The sequence below is a fragment of the Eurytemora carolleeae genome, unplaced genomic scaffold (genome assembly GCF_000591075.1).
Source record: "Eurytemora carolleeae unplaced genomic scaffold, Eaff_2.0 scaffold1012, whole genome shotgun sequence".
Lineage (NCBI taxonomy): Eukaryota > Metazoa > Arthropoda > Copepoda > Calanoida > Temoridae > Eurytemora > Eurytemora carolleeae.
The window spans coordinates 110,330-129,387 of record NW_019397332.1 but is presented as its reverse complement, the minus strand read 5'-3'; the positions used below and the strand labels follow the sequence as shown (position 1 = coordinate 129,387).

At 31.4% G+C, this 19,058-nt stretch overlaps 2 long non-coding RNA genes across 2 annotated transcripts; one reads left to right on the top strand and one right to left on the bottom strand.

Moving 5' to 3' along the window:
- Positions 1–9,338: 9,338 nt before the first annotated feature.
- Positions 9,339–9,987, top strand: LOC111713565 (uncharacterized). The gene is made up of 2 exons (XR_002767742.1): positions 9,339–9,444; positions 9,872–9,987. It is a non-coding gene; the product is annotated as an uncharacterized LOC111713565 (long non-coding RNA).
- Positions 9,988–17,305: 7,318 nt separating this feature from the next.
- On the bottom strand, positions 17,306–18,351 carry LOC111713563 (uncharacterized). The gene is made up of 2 exons (XR_002767741.1): positions 17,524–18,351; positions 17,306–17,422 (listed from the first exon to the last, which is right to left on the bottom strand). It is a non-coding gene; the product is annotated as an uncharacterized LOC111713563 (long non-coding RNA).
- Positions 18,352–19,058: the final 707 nt, after the last annotated feature.

Below are 19,058 nucleotides of genomic sequence, written 5' to 3'. Positions count from 1 at the left end.
ATTACTATTATTATTATTATTATTATTATTATTATTATTATTAGAATTGTCCTGACAATGGGATCAGTGTTCCTCCAATACAGTTTGATAATTCTGAATTCTACGGGTTCAGGTGGAAATCTTGAATTTTCTTTTAATTAGTTTTTACTTCTATTTTTCAACGGAACAATTAAATTTGTTTAGTGAGTTTTGGTATTCAATGGATGATGTTTTGGGAATGGGAGGACAGTACATGTACTACAAGTACAGAGCAGCTTCTAAGGTACACAAAGTACTAGTACATGGTACATGGGGAGTGGGTACAAAACGTCCAATAACAAAATGTCACATTATAATTTTGTTCAAGAAAATTCGCAACTTTTCTTTTGAACTTCCTGTGGAGTCTCACAGAAGCATGGCTGGGCAGCTGTATCTCTGTATTCACCTGCAGTGAACGTAGGCGATTATATCAATACAATGAAACAACTTTCGATTTCAACTTTTACTTATAACAAGCTAAACTATTTTTGGTTCAGTTGAACAATTACCAGAGAATTGTTATTAAAATGTGTGTATTATTTCAGGTTTAGGGAGGGTTAAGACAGTTTCTGGACCAAAGAGAATACTTGGCGCCGTTATAGCGCCTTCAGTGTTTAAGTAACACCTAAGAGTTAGGAAAATAAATATCTTCACTTTGATTTGGGAATTCTAAAAATATTTTTTCTTGTCTACAGCAATTGCTTAACACTGGAGAAATGACTACATTGGCATGGCAAACTTTTAAGAAAAATATTACAACAATGAAACTTACTTAACCTGTCCTAACCCTAAAATAATATACAAACCTTTCAACTCCTAAAATTTTGAAATATTTTTATTTAGACTTTTAAAGGTTTTTATCGTTTTGGGAATTTAGGCGTTTTGTAAGGGGGCGTTTTAGTGCATTGGGGGATTTTTTGCTTAGGGCGTTTTGTTTTTGGCCGTTTTGTTATTGGGTGTTTTGTACATGGTGCATGGTATATTATTCAAAGTGCAAAGTACTTGGTACATGGTACTAAAAAAGCATCGACAGTACACGATATATGGTTCATAAAAAATCACATTTATGTTAAAATATTTTGCACAATGTATCAAGGTTATTCAGAATATTGTAAATACTGCAGTCACACTCAACTCGTATAAATATCAATCTAAACCGTCCTCTACAATCCTAATTTGTACTGCCCCGCCTGACTACATTAACTACACTGCACGGCACAAATATAAGGGTAACGGCAGGGGTCAAAAGTATGTTTAGCTCTGTTGGCAGAAAAGATGGCCGGGGCGCATTTTGTTTTGTTTTATTACATTCGTTTATCGTTTAAATCGGTCAAAAAAGTTGATTTAATTTTTTCTCAAAAATATCGATTTCGTTAGTTTTCTCAGTGAATGATTGTTAAGCAAAATCGCATGTTCAGTAAAATCCTTCGTTTAATAAAATCGTTCGTTCAGTAAAATACAATCGTTTTTTCAAAAATTTGTTAAATCTTTTTTAGTAAAAAATCTAGTTTTTTTTTAAAATTTTGTTTAAAAATCGTTTGTAAAGTAAAAACGATCGTTTTTGTCAAAATCTTCTGAAAAAATTCGTTCGTTTTATGAAAAACGAGCGTTTTTTAAGTTCCCTCGAACCATTTATACAGTCCTTACAGAAAACTATTGTTTTTTCATTCCTCTGAAGGATCCAAATCATTCGCTTATCGTTCGTTTTTTTTTGTAAACGACACCATCATCATTAAAGATGTCATTTTTGTTTGTTACTCATTAATATACTAAATTTTCAGATTATTGATTAATTAAGTGCTGTATTTTAAAAGTTTGAGAACTTGAATTTTTTAATGAATTTCTTGAAGTTGAGTCTTCATTTTTTCCTTTAATCTTTTTTTTCCATCTGAACTTTAGTAGTTTAGTTGTTTACCAGAGTTCATCTCTTTCATCTTCTAATTAGAACTAAAAGGGTCTGTACTCTGTATATGTAATTTTAAGTAAACCTCAAAATAAAGACTTGCATATCCAATGCACACTGGTACCAATGGGTACTCTTAAGAAACACATATAGATGTTTTTCTATCATAAAAAGTATTGAATATTGTTGATTTGCATTATGTGTCTCTGCCGCATAACTTTACAAGTCACTTTAAAAGAGAATTAATCAATTTTTAAAGAAAAAAAAAAGGATTTTTCCTTAAATTTTGTTTAGGCGATGGTTAATAGGAAATAATTTTGACATACCCCTCTTTAACAAGATGGTAACCTAAAATTACGCTAGCAGGGGGTGGGGGAGGGGGGGGGGGGGCGATTGACATCGAAATAGGTCGAGCAATTTAACGAGAAGTTTAACAAAATTCAATGTCGAAAGTTTTGTTTAATACATGTATTTTAATCTAATTTCAAACTATGGCAGAAACTTAAATTTATAAATTGATAAAACTTGGGAACAACGATAAAATATCTAACTCATTAAAACTTTAAATAGAACAGAGGCAGAATTTAAAGAATTTGATCTACGGTTTAAATTTAAGCCGCGGCTCAAATATGGTTGCAGGTTCCACTTAAATTTGTATTAAATTTTTCAAGATTTAAGCTGGCGGTCAATCAAAACCGGTTTTGGGGGGATTTAAGACGTGGCTTAAATTCATTAAATTCGGACACAGGATTTTGAAATCAAATTAGCTGAGAGCAAAGTTTAATAAACAATATACAACCGGTTTTTTTAAATTTGTGTGTATTTGTCTTGACTATTGAGTCTTGATACATAACACGACTATAATGAAATCTACCAAGAAGTGACCATTAGTAATAAAGTATACGCAATAGCTTCATAATCATAAAATTACCTTTAACTATAATTTCAGCACGACATGTTAAAAAGTTCTCTATATCTTTAAGGTTCTCGCCTTTTACGATCATATTTTGAGCTAGGACAAAAAAATATAGTTAATGTAACGGCTCAAATACTAATAATGATGAAAAGCCAAAAGGTCAAAATATTAAAGACAAATGGANGGGGTGTGGGCGAACCTTTCTATACAATTTCTAGTTTAAAACCAATAAATCGCAATTTTCCTGGAAACTGATGTTCAATAAAATCCCTCTGACGTATAGTTCTAATCTTTAATTCCTGATATAATTTTATTAATAAGTCTTTTCAATATTGAAGTCAATATTTACAAGATTAGATATATATATATATATTTATTAACGTGACCGTGTACATCTTTAACCAGTTAAAAGCGGAATCAATGGCGGCATAAATATAAAAATATCTGCAAATATCTTAAATAAAATTACAAAATGTTATTTTTTGCCACACACTCAAGTTTTATAATTCCTCTTTGCAACCTGAAGGTGTACACCTTTGATATTTCAAACTTAGATTATTTGATCTAACAGAATCCTATAGTTTGAAATATCTAAGGTCTACAACAGAGGGTTGCAAAGATATAGTTAGTATCAAATCAGTTAAAAAGTTGCATAATCTGAACCAGTACTCGTACCAGACCGTCTAGTAAACCTAATATGTGGTTGACCGAGCGAATTTAGCGCAACAGATAATATCTGAATAATTTTTAAATAGTTTTTTTTCAGATCTTTCTTTTCTCTCTTGTTTATGTTTTTTTTTGGTTTAGTTGGTTCAGGTATAAATACAGTCTCGAGCATGCATGTATAACTAAGGTGTCCACCGGAGGAAAATATTCTTTCGTATTCCGAAAACTTTTGCACGGAGTTCTATGCATTTTTGATCGAAAATTAATTTTGCGGAATCAAGCGAAAGTTTTTAAAAATGTTAATCATTAGTCGAAAAAAGTTTAACGTGAAAAAAGTATTAAAAGTCTAATTTATCGCCATTTAATTCTAGGACGCGCTTAAACAAATATACTTATTAGAACACATTAATAACAAAGATGCACTTATAAAAGGGACGCACAATGAGAATTCACATTCAGTAACTACTGAGGATTCACTATATTGAGGACCCACTACTTAGGGCGCACTTTAGGCTCTATAGAGGACATTAAAAAAGTGTGATATAAAGCCACAGGTTCTCCCAAGAAACATAGAGACGACTTGAAGATCGTCTTTGATCTTTGAAATTATTTGCGGCATTCGACTATTCAAAAAACTAATTTTACAGTGTAGATATAATATACATCGGAACTCTACTTTGTAATTTTTCCCCCTCTGTCTACGAAGTATGATCCAGCAAGGGCACAACATTTTTTAAACATTTTTATTTTAGGATTTCTGCTCTACACGATGGAAGACGCTTTATGCGAGGTTTCGTCAGGTGAGCAAATAATAAAAATAAAAATATCTTTATTATCAATATATATACTTTGCTTGTCTGTTTGTTTGTCTGTCCGTTTGTAACCAATAAACGCCAAACGGCTCTACCGATCGGGCCCAAATTTTGTGTGGGAACTCACATGACCCCAGGGAATGTTTATGAATTATCAAAATTTCAAAAATTAAAAAGTTAATATATTTGATGAATCTACGAAATTTTTGTTAAAATAAAATCCGCGAACTTTTTTATTGTTTTACAATGTTGATAAACAAAGAGCAAATGTACACAATTTAAATATGTATTCTGGAGGACAATAATATGGCTGGTAGATGTTTCCTGTTAGTTTTGAGCATGTGCGGATTTTAAGCGAGTTTTGGCTGTGAGCGACCAATGTTTTTTTACAATTTTCTCATAACTCAAACATTAGATGAAAAATGATTGATATCAATTCGAATCCAAATTCAATTCGGGTTTAGGCTATATATGAAATTCCAGAGTGTCTAGCCGAATAAATAATTCCAGGGTGTCTATCCGAATATATAATTCCAGGGTGTCTATCCGAATATATAATTCCAGGGTGTCTATCCGAATATATAATTCCAGGGTGTCTATCCGAATATATAATTTCTGGGTATCTATCCGAATTCCAGAGTGTCTATCCGAATATATAATTCCAGGGTGTCTATCCGAATATATAATTCCAGGGTGTCTATCCGAATATATAATTTCTGGGTGTCCATCCGAATATATAATTCCAGGGTGTCTATCCGAATATATAATTTCTGGGTATCTATCCGAATATAAAATTCCATAGTGTCTATCTGAATATATTGAATATATAATTCCAGGGTGTCTATCCAAATATTTATAATTCCAGGGTGTCTATCCTGATAAATATAATTCCAGGGTGTCTATCCTAATATATATAATTCCAGGGTGTCTATCCTAATATATATAATTCCAGGGTGTCTATCCTAATAAATATAATTCCAGGGTGTCTATCCAAATGCTGACTCTGAAAGACTTGAAAGTCAGTGCTTTAAAAGTGCCTGGGTATCTGTTGCACTACATCAAGGTAATCAAATTATTAAGGGGTGTGTCACCTATATTGTAAAGGAACAGAGTGTTTGCTACAAACCTAAGTTTTGTTATGGATATATCTTTACAACCTGATGATGTAAACTTTAGATTATATGATCTAATAGAATTTATAGTTTTAAATTTCCAAGTTCTACAATATTTGGTTGCAAAGATAAAGGGATTAGAAAATCCAAAGGGTCGGTTTCTTGCATCGGTTCACCTCCCAGCGACAGTTCAGCTCCATCTAATATTTTACCTTTAGCGCAATGTTAGACATAAAAGTAGTATTAAAACATTTGAAATTATTAGTTTATAGAGATAAATACATTTAGTTCTATAATGTATAATTCAAGGGGAAAGTCATTTCCTCGCAAATGTCGTCTTTTATTCAATTTATGAAAATACATTATGAAATATCAGCAAGTGTCAAAATGTTGCTTTTGATGTCTAAGATTGGTTTGAAATGATGTAAATGTACAAAGGGTAGGTGAACTGTCACAAGGTGTCAGAAAAATCATGAAAAATGAATTTTTTAATAGTCTAATTTTATCTTAATTAAACATAATACTCAATTACTTTGACCACTCATTATTAAAGAATTTTTTCCCTCATATTTTTATGTAATTTACATTTCTTGAATCACTAAATTCCAAAAATAGCTTAAAATGCCTCGAATGTTTTAAAATATTTTAATGATTAAAAGGTTTAGTGAATTTAGTAATAATATGAGATGCTCAGAAAGAAAAAAAAGAAAAAATATTAAAACCTTAAAATTAGACATTGTCGGAATTTCTCTTCCTATTTAAAAATTAACAAAATGTTTAACTTTAAATTCATGAATTTTAAAATATTTAGAAGAAAAAAACACAAACGTAAAAATTTAAAAAACCCCAGTCCTCTCTCAGTTGGGTCAAAAGCTTTTATAATAAAAACGTGTCTTGAATTGCATTGGAGTGAACAGGAGATTGAGATAATCTAATTATTTATTTATTAATATTATTTCTGAGCTCAAAGCCGGTAAAATATCCAATTAATTTGTAGACAAATTGAACCCTAAAATTCACTAGTTTGTTTACACTGTATCCAGAGATGAGATTTTAAAAGCTTAAACCCGAATAAAAATCTTTAAAATCTCATCTCATGTGTTGCTGCATCCGTCTCTAAATAGAATAAATTCTTCAAATATTGAAAATAATGAAGAGACTGCGTCCATTTTTTATGTTGTTCTTTGCTGTTGAAATCTGCAAATTGCTTTTGAAAAACACGACTGTTAAGGTTTAACGTTTCCGCGACACTATGGACATCTGACTGCGGCACCAAACACTGTTCAAGGAGAGGTGGTACACTGGACACTTGGAGCATTATTGTACCGTACTAGATTCCTTCCACTTAGGTTAGAACAATTTCATGTAGACATTGATGGGAGAAACATAACCTCGTTTGGAGAAACTAAGGGGCGGTTACAGGATTTAAGTCCGGTCGGGTTAAAAAAGATATTCGCGCAAAGCAAAGAAAAATTCCTTCCCCACCCTGAATACTGATCACTAACTTTAATTAAAGAGTCTCTTGACATAATTTTGAGTCACCTTCTATTTTAGAGACTGTAAGCTTAAATTAATTGACCCTCCATGCAAAGAAGGCAATCCGCAATGCCCGATTTACAAGGGTTAATATTTGAATGTTTAAGAGAGCTTTGTGTTTAAATCTTTTAAAAACCGCTTGAAATCCTGTAGAACGTGGTTATCTCAAAACAGATGATCTGTTACCTGTGTACATTGACATTACCCCAAATATTCAACCAGTCAAAGGTTTTAAGTCTACCATTGTGAGTCTTCATGGAGTCACTTAAAATTACGCTTACAGTCCCTTTAAGTAGAGTGCCATATGCAATAGTGTGTTTAAAAAAAACATTATTGTAATGATGAAAAAATGAAAATAAACCTTTCACATTAATTAGAATTATTAAAAAAAAATATAAAAACAGTAAACTAGAAAAACAATTAAACAAAACACAAAATGAAAAAGTTTTCCGCGCATTAATTTCAAATTAATTAGAAAAGGACAGGAGTCCCAACTGTACCCTTTAAACCTGTATCTTAGAAACAATGAGAAAGATATCGTCGTTTTTATATCTTCACAAGTTTTAAATTCATACAATTATTTTCATTCTCTTTGTAGCATATTATCGCACGTTACTTTTTAAAATTGAAATTGGTAAATATTTAGTTTCACAGTACACAAACTAAGCATCGATCTCATTCATCTATTCTCAGTAGGAAAAAAATAAGGAGAATTGCAGATGTTATGAAATAGAAGGTTGCCTGCACGTTTACTCTTACAAAGAAATAATTCTCAGTCAACCGAAATGTGCACAATCAAACGCAAAAATGTTGCAGGATTTTGCCAATTACGTCTATCATCTAAAAGCTAAGAAAAGGTTGTTAACATACTATACATGACTTCTAAAAAGTAAAAGTGAGCTAGAAATCTAAATCCACAGGCTAAGGCGTTGAGACGCATCAAAGTCGACTCGGTTTTAAACATTGATTCAACAATTTTTTTACACGTGTGAATAACTGAGGTCTTGAAATAATAAATCATAATTTTACTGTGACGGATGATATTAATTTAAAAGTTTGAATTATATTAACTGAAGGTTGTGTATGCCAGGAGGAGACTAATTTTATCCGAGGAAGAAAGAATACAAACATTCAAATAAAGTTTTAACAAAAACTTTTCAATGGCATCTAATTAGTTTATTTCAAATTTGATAGANCATATTAGAACTGCTCTGAGTTCACGATTTAAAAGCGTAGACTCGGGTCTTAGACTATAAAGGCTTTATCTTAGACCCAACTTATGAATCAGCCAACGGCAGCAATTGTGTCACGTGATCGACAGCTACCAACCCCTTAGACTTCACTTACTGAGTTAGGTCTGATCAAAATAAAACCTTGCTTTGTGGAGAATTATATAGTCTTAACGCGGAATTTTATGTTCTAATCAAATTCCAAAACCCGCAAATTGCAACCATGAAAATCTACTAACTACTATATTAAACCGGTTTAATAAACCAAACTTTGTGGATTAAATTAGTCTCAATGACAGCATTGTTTACAATCTGTGTTAATGTTTTGATAAAACTAGTTTTTAGTGGTTTAAATAGAAAGAAAAGTATACTTTTATTTCAAAATGGTTTTATGATTAGAATTCACGAAGTGTCCCTAAAAAGGTAGTTGAGATGAAAGTGCAGTATACTTATAGAAAAAATTTAGAATTTATTTGATACCAATTAGACATTTTACGGTGTACAATTTTTAAATAAGAGCGTTAAGTCGTTTGTAATATTTCACCAGTTGTTTCAGGCAGCAGAAGACGTATTAAACAATTATTTAATAACCTAGACAAAAAACTATTTTTTTAACACTATTTAGGAACTATTTATTGTTATTTAGGAACATATTTCTGAAAAGAAATTATCGATGAAAACCTTAGTAGAACCGTAGAATCGCTTATATTGTTATCATCATTACCTTTGCTGTATCTATGATTTTATTCGCAGATTTCTTCAAAATATGGTCTTCACAATTAAAAATAAAGAAAACCTATAACAAGCGACCCAAGCTGGAAAGAATTTGCATAAACCTGTGAGATTTTAAAATGAATTTTAATAACTTATTTTTTTTGTTATTAAATTGATCCTAAAGTTTTTCTCTACAATACTGCACTTTCATCTCAACTACCATGTCTAGCCGGTCTCTCCCTTTCAGGAGTATCGAGAGTGTGGACGGGATCCATCATTACAATTCTAAACAAGATTATGGAATTATTCATACTCCATACATTGTTTGGCTTTGTGCTCTAACTGTATCCTTAGGGATCATTTGGTATCTTTGCAGGTATTATTATTATTATTATTGTTATTATTATTATATTATTATTATTATTTGAAAGTTCCGAGTAGAATTTATTTCTCCGGTTCATCTTCATTTCCGGATTCAAGTCCAGATCAAGAAACTCTTATTAAGAGAGAACAAGACTTCCTGTACACACATACTAAGGTACCGTCTCACACTCCAATAAACAAAGCAAGATCTTAATAGGAGTCTTTCTGTGATTTCATATATTCAAGTAAGCCTCTAGTTACATTGTGGTATCACTGTATATTTTTCACATAAATCAAATATAAAAATTGTGCTGTTATAAAAAATTTAGAAACTATTAATCATTAATATTGAATTATTAATGGTTTATGTTTTCTTATATAATGGAATCACACTCTTATTTTTGAAAAAAAATAATTAAAATAGTTGAGTTGCATATCAGTTTATTAAGTAGAAATTTAAGCCACCAGGTGGTGCAAAAGTGGCACCGTGGTGGCTGGTCTGAAAGTGACGCCTAGTTATTCATAAATTTTTGAATAATAAATTTTAATAAATTAAATGTTATTGTACTCAATTGAATCAGTTTTAATTTAATTATTTTTAGGTTTTTGTTGGCTAATTCATCGGAGGGGGAGAGATGAAGAAAAACATAAATGTTGAATACATTCTGAAACTTATGTAGTTAATTAATATATATTTAGTATTTATACTAATTTAACATGAAGTATGAATTATTTTTCTCAATTTTAAGACATTATTTACAATTACTATTTCAAAGGAAAAAAAAAACACTTAACCTTATAAAGGCTGGGGGGTGTAAATCTTTGTATAGATCGAAAACATATTAGTTCGATAGCTTTAATAGTTTGGATGCTAGGGAGGGTTGAAAACAATGCCAAAAAAGAGTAAAAAAAATGTAAAAAATATTTTTGTTTGTCTGTTACAATTACAGATATCAAGATGTGAAAAATGTTTCTACATCCATTTCTCAAGGCTTTTCAAAAGTATAGTTTTTAGATCTGTATAATCTACAAATTTAAGAACTATATCGACTATATCAGAAAAAAGTTATGGGTTATTTTGAATTTATTTTTACACGGACCAAACTTTTTAGTGCCTTTAAATCCTTTAAGTTTCTTTTTAAGTAAAAGTAAAACAATTTCATGGTTATAGTGTCGAACATGATCTTGAGGGTTTAGGGTTAAACTATTGCTAGAAGCTGGAGTAAGTGCATGCTTGAGTTTAATATTATACAAACGTTAACATTATCAGACAACAACGTGGAACAGTTTAGCTAAAAAGTACGATTAAGAATATGTATTTATTTTATCTTTAATATGATATTTTAAACAATCATTATTGAACATATTAACATTTAGTTGTACAGTATTTAGCCAAGTTATCTGAGAATTAGGAAGATTATAAAGATTATAGGATAAATTTTAAATCTATTATATATTATGTATTTAATGTGTAAGCAATACATAAATATTGTTGTATATTTTAGATAATTATTACTAAACAATTTTTTCATGGCAATAGAAAACACTCACATTATATTTTAATTTTTAATTGTGGCTCTATCCATGGGGTGGGGAGTGAGTGATACCAGTTACCGTTAACTCACTGAAGTTAAGCACACTTGTCCTCAGCCAGTAACTGGATTGGTGTCCAGACTAGTGTTCCCATACTCCTCACAAACCTGTGAAAAATATCTATTGATGATGAAGAAAAGAACAACGCAGGGAAAGTCTATGGTAGCCAGCTATAGGTACCTGGAAGTATCCAATCCGGTCTTACAAATGATCAGGAGCAATGAATGCGATGTTTCCCAAAGAGCGTTGTAATAAAAAGAGAAGGCATTGGATATATTCGCAAAACCAGGCGCATCATCAATTGGGTTCAATAAGAAGTTATAGAATGTCATCTTTTGTATAACTAAAAAAATGTTAGGACTTTTTAAGCATTTCCATCACCAAAAACTTGCGTTTATACGTAGTTTTCCGTTAGAAATGCATAACTTTACTATCTTTTTAGATAAACCTTATCTTAAAATAGATTGCAATGTAATTGGTTAAAATAAATTTGACTACTTAATACTAAGGTTTTTCCAGGCCTTTCTCACGTTACTGGCCTAAAATTCTGCTTAGACTTTTACAAAACTATGCTTAATGACATCTAACAAATTTTGTTCAAAAATATGTGGTATTTTTCATACAAATGAGATGCTTAACAAAATCACAATTTTAGCTGTACTTTAGCAGGAGAGCATCCTATCCTATAACTGATTAAAACAAATTTAGAAGTTTATAACCGTGTCGTTATTTTCCCACCATATGTAGCAACTACAATGATTAAATTATTTAGTAACTGACGTTTTAATGTTGATTGTTTCAATTAAAAACCAATACTGCAGCCAATGACGTCATATCAAAGTGTACAGAGCGTACACACTATTCGGATAAATTCCTAATGCCCTATCTTCTACTATTCTACTCATTCTACCGTCTTTGGTGTTTCCTCTCTGTTAAGCCCCCAGGCCTTATTCCAGTATATCAAAAGAATTCCTGCACTCTAATATTCGCAGGCTTAAGAAGCCCTCCGTATGAAAAAAGTGTGGATGGATAAATGTGCTGCCAGATTACAACCCCTGGTAGTGGTAGATCAATATAAACCCAGATGACACAAAACTTTCGCAATAGAAAAATTCCGAGATCTGATTGTAACAACCCGCCGGGGACAAAAAATCTCTTTTATAAAAAAATATCTGTGAACATCTGATTTATTTATTTAAGGACATATTTAAAATCTGCAATATTTTAGATCTATGAAGCACACTGCCCCGGAAGCGATTTTGACTTCTTTGTTTCGACCATTATTCTAATTAACATATTTGTGTGTATGAAACCGACAGGAAATGAGTTAGAAAAGACGACCAAATCAAACTCGGTCCCATTCTGAATTGCCGCGTAAAATTCCGCTGTACCGGAAAATCTAAATTTCGAATATAAACAAAACATTGGAATTAATTAATTTTAAATATTTCTTGGTGCCTTTGAAACGATTCTTGACATAGAATTATTTTGAAATAGTAAACAGTCAATGTTCGTTTTTGTGTAATGGTGGTAATTTCAGTGGATCGACATAAAAAAAAATTGAAAACCAACGCAAAATCTCGACGAAGAAAATATAAAAATCATGTATCTTTTATGTACTATCATAGTTGACAGTTTCATTGGGTCACTAAAAATCCCGTTTTCGGCTCTCAAAATAATTTATATGCGTAGTTTGAGGATATTTGATGATATTTGGACTGAAAAATTGAGTTCCATCTTTTAACATAAATGGTGAAAACATTCACCAATTAAAAATGGTTATTTGTATTAATATTTTGAGATTGAAATTGAAATTGTCGATTTCTCAATTTCTTTTTATTAAAGAAAATAAATCCGGACTTGTTCTTGGTTGGTCTCAGAGGCGCAACTAGGGGGGGGGCGGCCGGGGGCGCGCCCTCCCCTAGCACCTGAGAGGGGGGGTCAATGTAGATGATTGAATTTATTCTTTACCTCTGTATTTTTATGATTTTCTTGCAATTTAATCTGTAAGTAAACCAGGTACTTAAAAAATACTTTTTTGCGATTCGCACACACATACAATGAATTGACTCATATCATTCATTTTATAGCTGTTGGAAGTATAAATTTTGTAAAAACACAAGAACAAAAAATCTATTTGAATTGAACACAGCCAAATCTGCATGCAACAACTTAAAATTGTTTTTTTTTCGACTTCAAACCCTTAAAAAAGCACTTATGTTTTCGAAAAATTTTCAAAAAAGGGGGGGAAAACCACCCCTTCACCCCCCCCAGACCATTACAAAATTATATATTGCCCCCCCCCCCTAGCAAAAGTCCTAGTTGCGCCTCTGGTTGGTCTCACGTTCTTTTCAAAATTGATACAAGGAAAAAGACAGAATTGGATAATGTAATTAAAAATTTGTTTAAGAAGTTTTATCAATGACATCATTTAGCATTCAAATAAACGGTCTAAATTTTTTCCTTTTGCACAAAAAACATCATGGATAATATTATAGATTAATATTGTTGACAATGACAATTCTTATAACAGCTGTAAAATGAAACTTCTTAATTTTTTTATAATTCAATATCTCGATTTATTAAACCAAAAAAGAAAGAACTTGCAACTAAAATATATTAATATTCATTATGCCAAATATTCCTTTTTCGTAATATTGTAATGGTGCTGCTATAATAGTATGTAACTGCTGTCCTATGCATTAACTATTTTTTTCCAAAATATATTTTTTATGCATATTACGACTTGAATAGGTTCTTTAGAGTCAGGTCTAAAGGTAGTAAAGAAGAGGTTTCCTGTAAGCAGAAGGGGTTCCACTATATTTTACATATTAGCTGAAATTAATAGCTTATGTATGATATTGGAAAATTTAAGTAATAATATAAAAAAAAATACAATTTATTATCCAATCTTAAAGTTCTGAGTTCAAACCTAATTACATAATATTTTGAAAGAGTAGCATTTTTTTTCTTTACTGGCGTATTATCTGTTAGCGTTTTATTAGTGTAACGTTTAAGCGTAGTCAGGGGGAACGCAAATATAAAAATGTAGAAAACACCACACAAGTTGTAGCTCCAACGCATTGAGAAAACATCCTCCAAGTAAACTATGCGGCAGTGGATTAATATCAGTTTCAAATATAAGAAAAGGTTGCGTCAGATAGATTTATGAAAATATTAATGTATACAACTTGAAATCTGGAAATATCTAGTTTTCAAGATATTTCCCGATAAACCAGAAAACAAATGTTATCATTAGGTTGCTCTGATTATAAGTTCTTTTGTAATTTCAATGTAAATCCAGTTTTGGAAAAGGAATTTAGAAAAAAATAATTCCGTTTTGTAAATTTTCTACATTGTTTGGTTTGAATTGGAAAATAAGAAATATTTAGCATTTCTTTATGATGAAGAGTAGATAAAAAATATCATTTTCCACACTTTCTTTTATTCAATGAAATGGAAACCAACAGAAATGTAAAGTTTAAAATAATATATTTTTATAAGCTGTTATCGTGCTAAAATATCCTGAAATTTGAAACCAACAGAAATGTAAAGTTGTTAAATAGCTTGATATTTTCATAAGTAGGTGTCAGGCTAAAAATCCTGGATTTTTTTAAAAGTCAAAAATCCAGTCACTAAAAGCATAAATTTTATCAGTTATTTTTTCTACTCCTTCAAAACTGTAAAATAGGGGTTCAAAAACACAATATAAACAAAAATAGACTCACAATTTTTTTTATGATTCGTGGGTTTCCTTAAAGTTTTCTTAATTAAGACAAAGTGATATTGTGGCCATAATATCCAATTGGCCCATTAAAATATTTTGATTAAATCAGATTTTAATTCCGCATTTCATTCAACTTAAAGAATAAATTTTAGAGGTGGTCGTTAAAACTTTTTCAAAATTGCTACTGGGGCAGTGTGGAAGACCAATAAGAGGAATGTATATTGTAACATTTGAAGTTAGCCATTTGGCTTGGTTGAAAATTGATATATCGAGAAATTATGAAATTCAAAAATAAAAGAAAAACTTATCTTTGCTTAAATTCTGATATAGATGGGCGCTACGACATCTGCTCTATTTCCATTTGCTCTATGGCCATTTGCTCTAGTTCCATTTGATCTATCAAGTCATTTGCTCTATATTCAATCTGCTCTATACCTCATTTGCTCTATGACTAAACACGTCATTTGCTCTATAACCTAAAAATACAATATAAAATATCTTTTATTGGAATTCCTAAGCGTAACTTGACTATGAAATGCGGGAATTTTTTGGAAATTTCGCAAATTGCAGTTTTAATCAGTTCTTCCAAGTTCATCATGACAGAGAGACTACTCAATAATAAGAGGGAAAAAAAAAGCCTAATATGTGGTGAAAACTATATTTAGGTCTCCCACTATGCACAAATACCAGACAAACAAAACTATCTCCAGGAAGTTGGCGGAATAATGAAACTGATGGAAGAATTGAAAAATTGTAAAAATATTGTTCCAATATAATTAGATATTTGTAAAATATGTTTATAGAGCAAATGACGTGTTTACTCATAGAGCAAATGTTGAGTAGAGAAATTGGACCATCACAGCCATAAAAATGTTTATAGAGCAAATGACGTCTTATGTCATAGATCAACTGACGTATATAGCAGATGACATATAGGGCAAACGTCGTGATCTATGAGCTATAGAGCAAATGGAACTAGGGCAAATGGCCATAGAGCAAATGGAATTAGAGCAGATGTCGTAGCGCCATATAGATGATACCAAATTTACAAATAGGATTGAAAATACCAAAGAGAATAGAATATTGTCAACCATTAACAATTTTGTTGTACTGTTTCCATACTGCAGGCGTACTTCACATTTTTGGCCCTGGAACATCATTTTATAGAAAATCTAAAATTAATATTAAAAGAAAACCAAATTATGAAACAGGCTGGTTTCATACTTGACAAATGATCATTTCACATAGACTCTTTGCCTTTCACTTTACAAAAGATGATTTTCCGTTATAACTATAAATCAAATGATGTCTTTTATTCATCTTATTCATTTTTTAAAGTTTATTTAACAGCTTTAAAAATTCCGAAATTGAAATGGATAGTTTACTTCTAACATACTGTATTAATGTACTCTACTGCATATAATTTGTGAACATTTACATGATTTAAACACTTTGAACTCCCTTTCAGGCTAAAAGGGACTGAAAAAAATTATACCGAGGGAATGGCTAAATTCCACTCTAATATATATTCTTTTCTCTTTGGAAAATACTGATGTAGAAGAAATTGATTACTCATAAATCATATACCCTCAAAGTTTGCTGTTATAAAACTTTCCAATAATTTACCCTTAGATAACACTTAAAGGTATAAAGAAGAAAAAACTAAAGTTTTTTTGACGTACATTTTCTCTCATGGTCAAAGAAAAGCAAATGTTTGGGATAAACAATCTTGAATGGAATTTTGGCTTTTTAAGTGTTTTGACGTTTTTAAATGTTGGCTTCAAAGGAACTGAGTCTTTGTAACAAACTCTGATTTTCTAATACCTACATTTTTTCCACCTGTTGGTGGAAACCTTTGATATTTCAAACTTTTATTTTTTTATCTAACAGAATTCATAGTTTGAAATATCTAAGGTTTACGGCATTTGATTACAAAGATATAGAGATTAGAAAATCATAGTTTGTGACAAAGACTCAATTCCTTTGTCCAGCAATTTTTTAATGAAAAAATACCTTCGTTAAGGCAATTAATTCACGAAAAAACGTTCATATCTTAGCAAAGAACAAAGTCTACCAGCAAAGTAAAAAACAAAAACGAGTTTAACTAACTGTACATGAACGGCTTGGAATACATGTTAATCTGCCCACTGCCCAACCCTACTTCAGAAACGAAATTTATAAAGTGTATTTTTTAATCATAGTCTTGAAACTTTGTTTCCATAGATTAACAATAACAGATAGGACACTAGATGTCTTCTCAAGATTTCGGGGTTTTTCGTTCACAATAACCCAGAGGCAGAGGCCTTAAGTGGTTACGCGCGTGCTCGCTATCTGTCTTTTATTTCCAAGCTGCCTGCGCGGAGCTCCTTTGGGCTTCTGCCTCAGGGTTATTTTGAACGAAAAAAACCCCTAAATCTTGAGAAGATGAAAGTTAGTGTCCCATCTGTTATTATCAATAAATCCATAGTCGTTTTTTTCAATACCGAATTATGAAATAATTAAACTAACTAATGTAAGAATATATTTTAGATAACATAATCTTAAAAGCAATTGCGGGTAANCGCTCTGTTCTGCTAAGGGGATTCCGTCGGTTCATTTAAAAATTAATTGTTAGATTTTTACGATTTTTACGGAAAAAATATACACGTTTTATACAATAACCACGGGTATTATATACAATATATACAATATATAGAATAACTATTGTATTAATTAATACTTTTACTTAAAAACTATATTTATTAAGATCAATCAAATCATTTATTAAGATCAATCAAATGCTATTTTAACCAAGGATCGAATTTGATGTATTGAAGAGCTGCTGAACTACCTACTGCCGGATCAAATCTTGAATCATCAGTACAAATCATGTAACACCTTTAACTTTGAATCAGTGATTCAAATTTGATTTGAATCAGTGATTCAAATTTAAACCGGTAGAAGGTTGTTCAGCACAACACACACTAATGCGCGGAAAACCATATATATTTGCAAACATAAAAAAATAAATATCACATAACAGATAAAAAACTAAATTTTAGGAAAAAATGCTGAAGCTAAAAGGTATGAAGGTAAAAACTGCTTTTGGTTATTTTTTTACACATTAAGACTGAAACAAAAAGTTTTTTTGCTCCCATTTTAAATCCCATATTTTTAGAGGACAGGGATTTGACTGACACACAAAAACTTTTACTTGACAATGATTCTTGTTTAATTCCATGTAACAAGTATTAACTTCAAATAGTGAAGAGGAATAGGACAAAATGAAACATAAAAAAACATTATAAAAAAATTATTGAAAAAACATTTACAACAACGGAAAGTAACACATATATTGTGGTTAATTGAAAGCAGCATAATGACGATCTATTGGAGTAAAAATGATGAAAAAAAGCATCTAATTGGTCGTACTTCCTGAAGGTAAAGTGTTATGTTTCCAGTTTATTAGGTTGACATTATTATAATTTTACAAACTTTAATAGAAGAGAGTGAATATATTTTAGTGCTGAAAATTTTCATTAAAAAGATTCAATCTGTGGACTATCATAAATATCATACTTTTAGATGTTATTTAATTAATACTTAATACTTAACAAATGTAGATTTACTTTTTATTTGTCAAATTAATGCTGTTCTGTCATTTAAAATTTAATAATACATTCGTCGTTATGGGTTCACCGACAGAGGGTCAAACGACACAGGGTCAAACGGCACAGGGTCAAACGACACAGGGTCAAACGACAAAGGGTCAAACGTCAAAGGGTCAAAAGCGCGACAAAGGGTAAAACGACAAAGGGTAAAACGACATAGGGTCAAAAATGCGTCAAAGGGGCAAATTTTTTTTTACATCTGTTACAGTTAGTATTTTTTTATAATTATTTAGGGTTAGGTTAGGTTAAGACACTTTCTGGGCCGAGCGCTGCGGCTAGGACAAGCTAGGGGGCCGAGCGCTGCGGCCACGGGTTAGGTTAGGTTAAGACACTTTCTGGGCCGAGCGCTGCGGCTAGGACAGGCTAGGGGGCCGAGCGCTGCGGCCACGGGTTAGGTTAGTTAAGACACTTTCTGGGCCGAGCGCTGCGGCTAGGACAGGCTAGGGGGCCGAGCGCTGCGGCCACATGGTCAATTATATCCATGTCTAACATATAAGATCCATGTACAAAATTGATAGCGAGGGTTGCGAGTTTTCTATGATTCAAATAAAAAAAATATTTTTATCATTTTGACCTTTTGTCGTTTGACCCTTTGTCGCACTTATGACCCTTTGTCGTTTGACCCTTTTTGTCGTTTGACCCTTTGTCGTTTGACCCTTTGTCGTTTGACCCTTTGTCGTTTGACCCTTTGTCGTTTGACCCTGTGTCGTTTGACCTTTTGTCGGTGAATCGTCGTTATATATATCAATACAATAAAGACCACTTTATATTTTAATTTTGATTTATCTTTCATACCGCGGAGATACATAAAATAAGAGA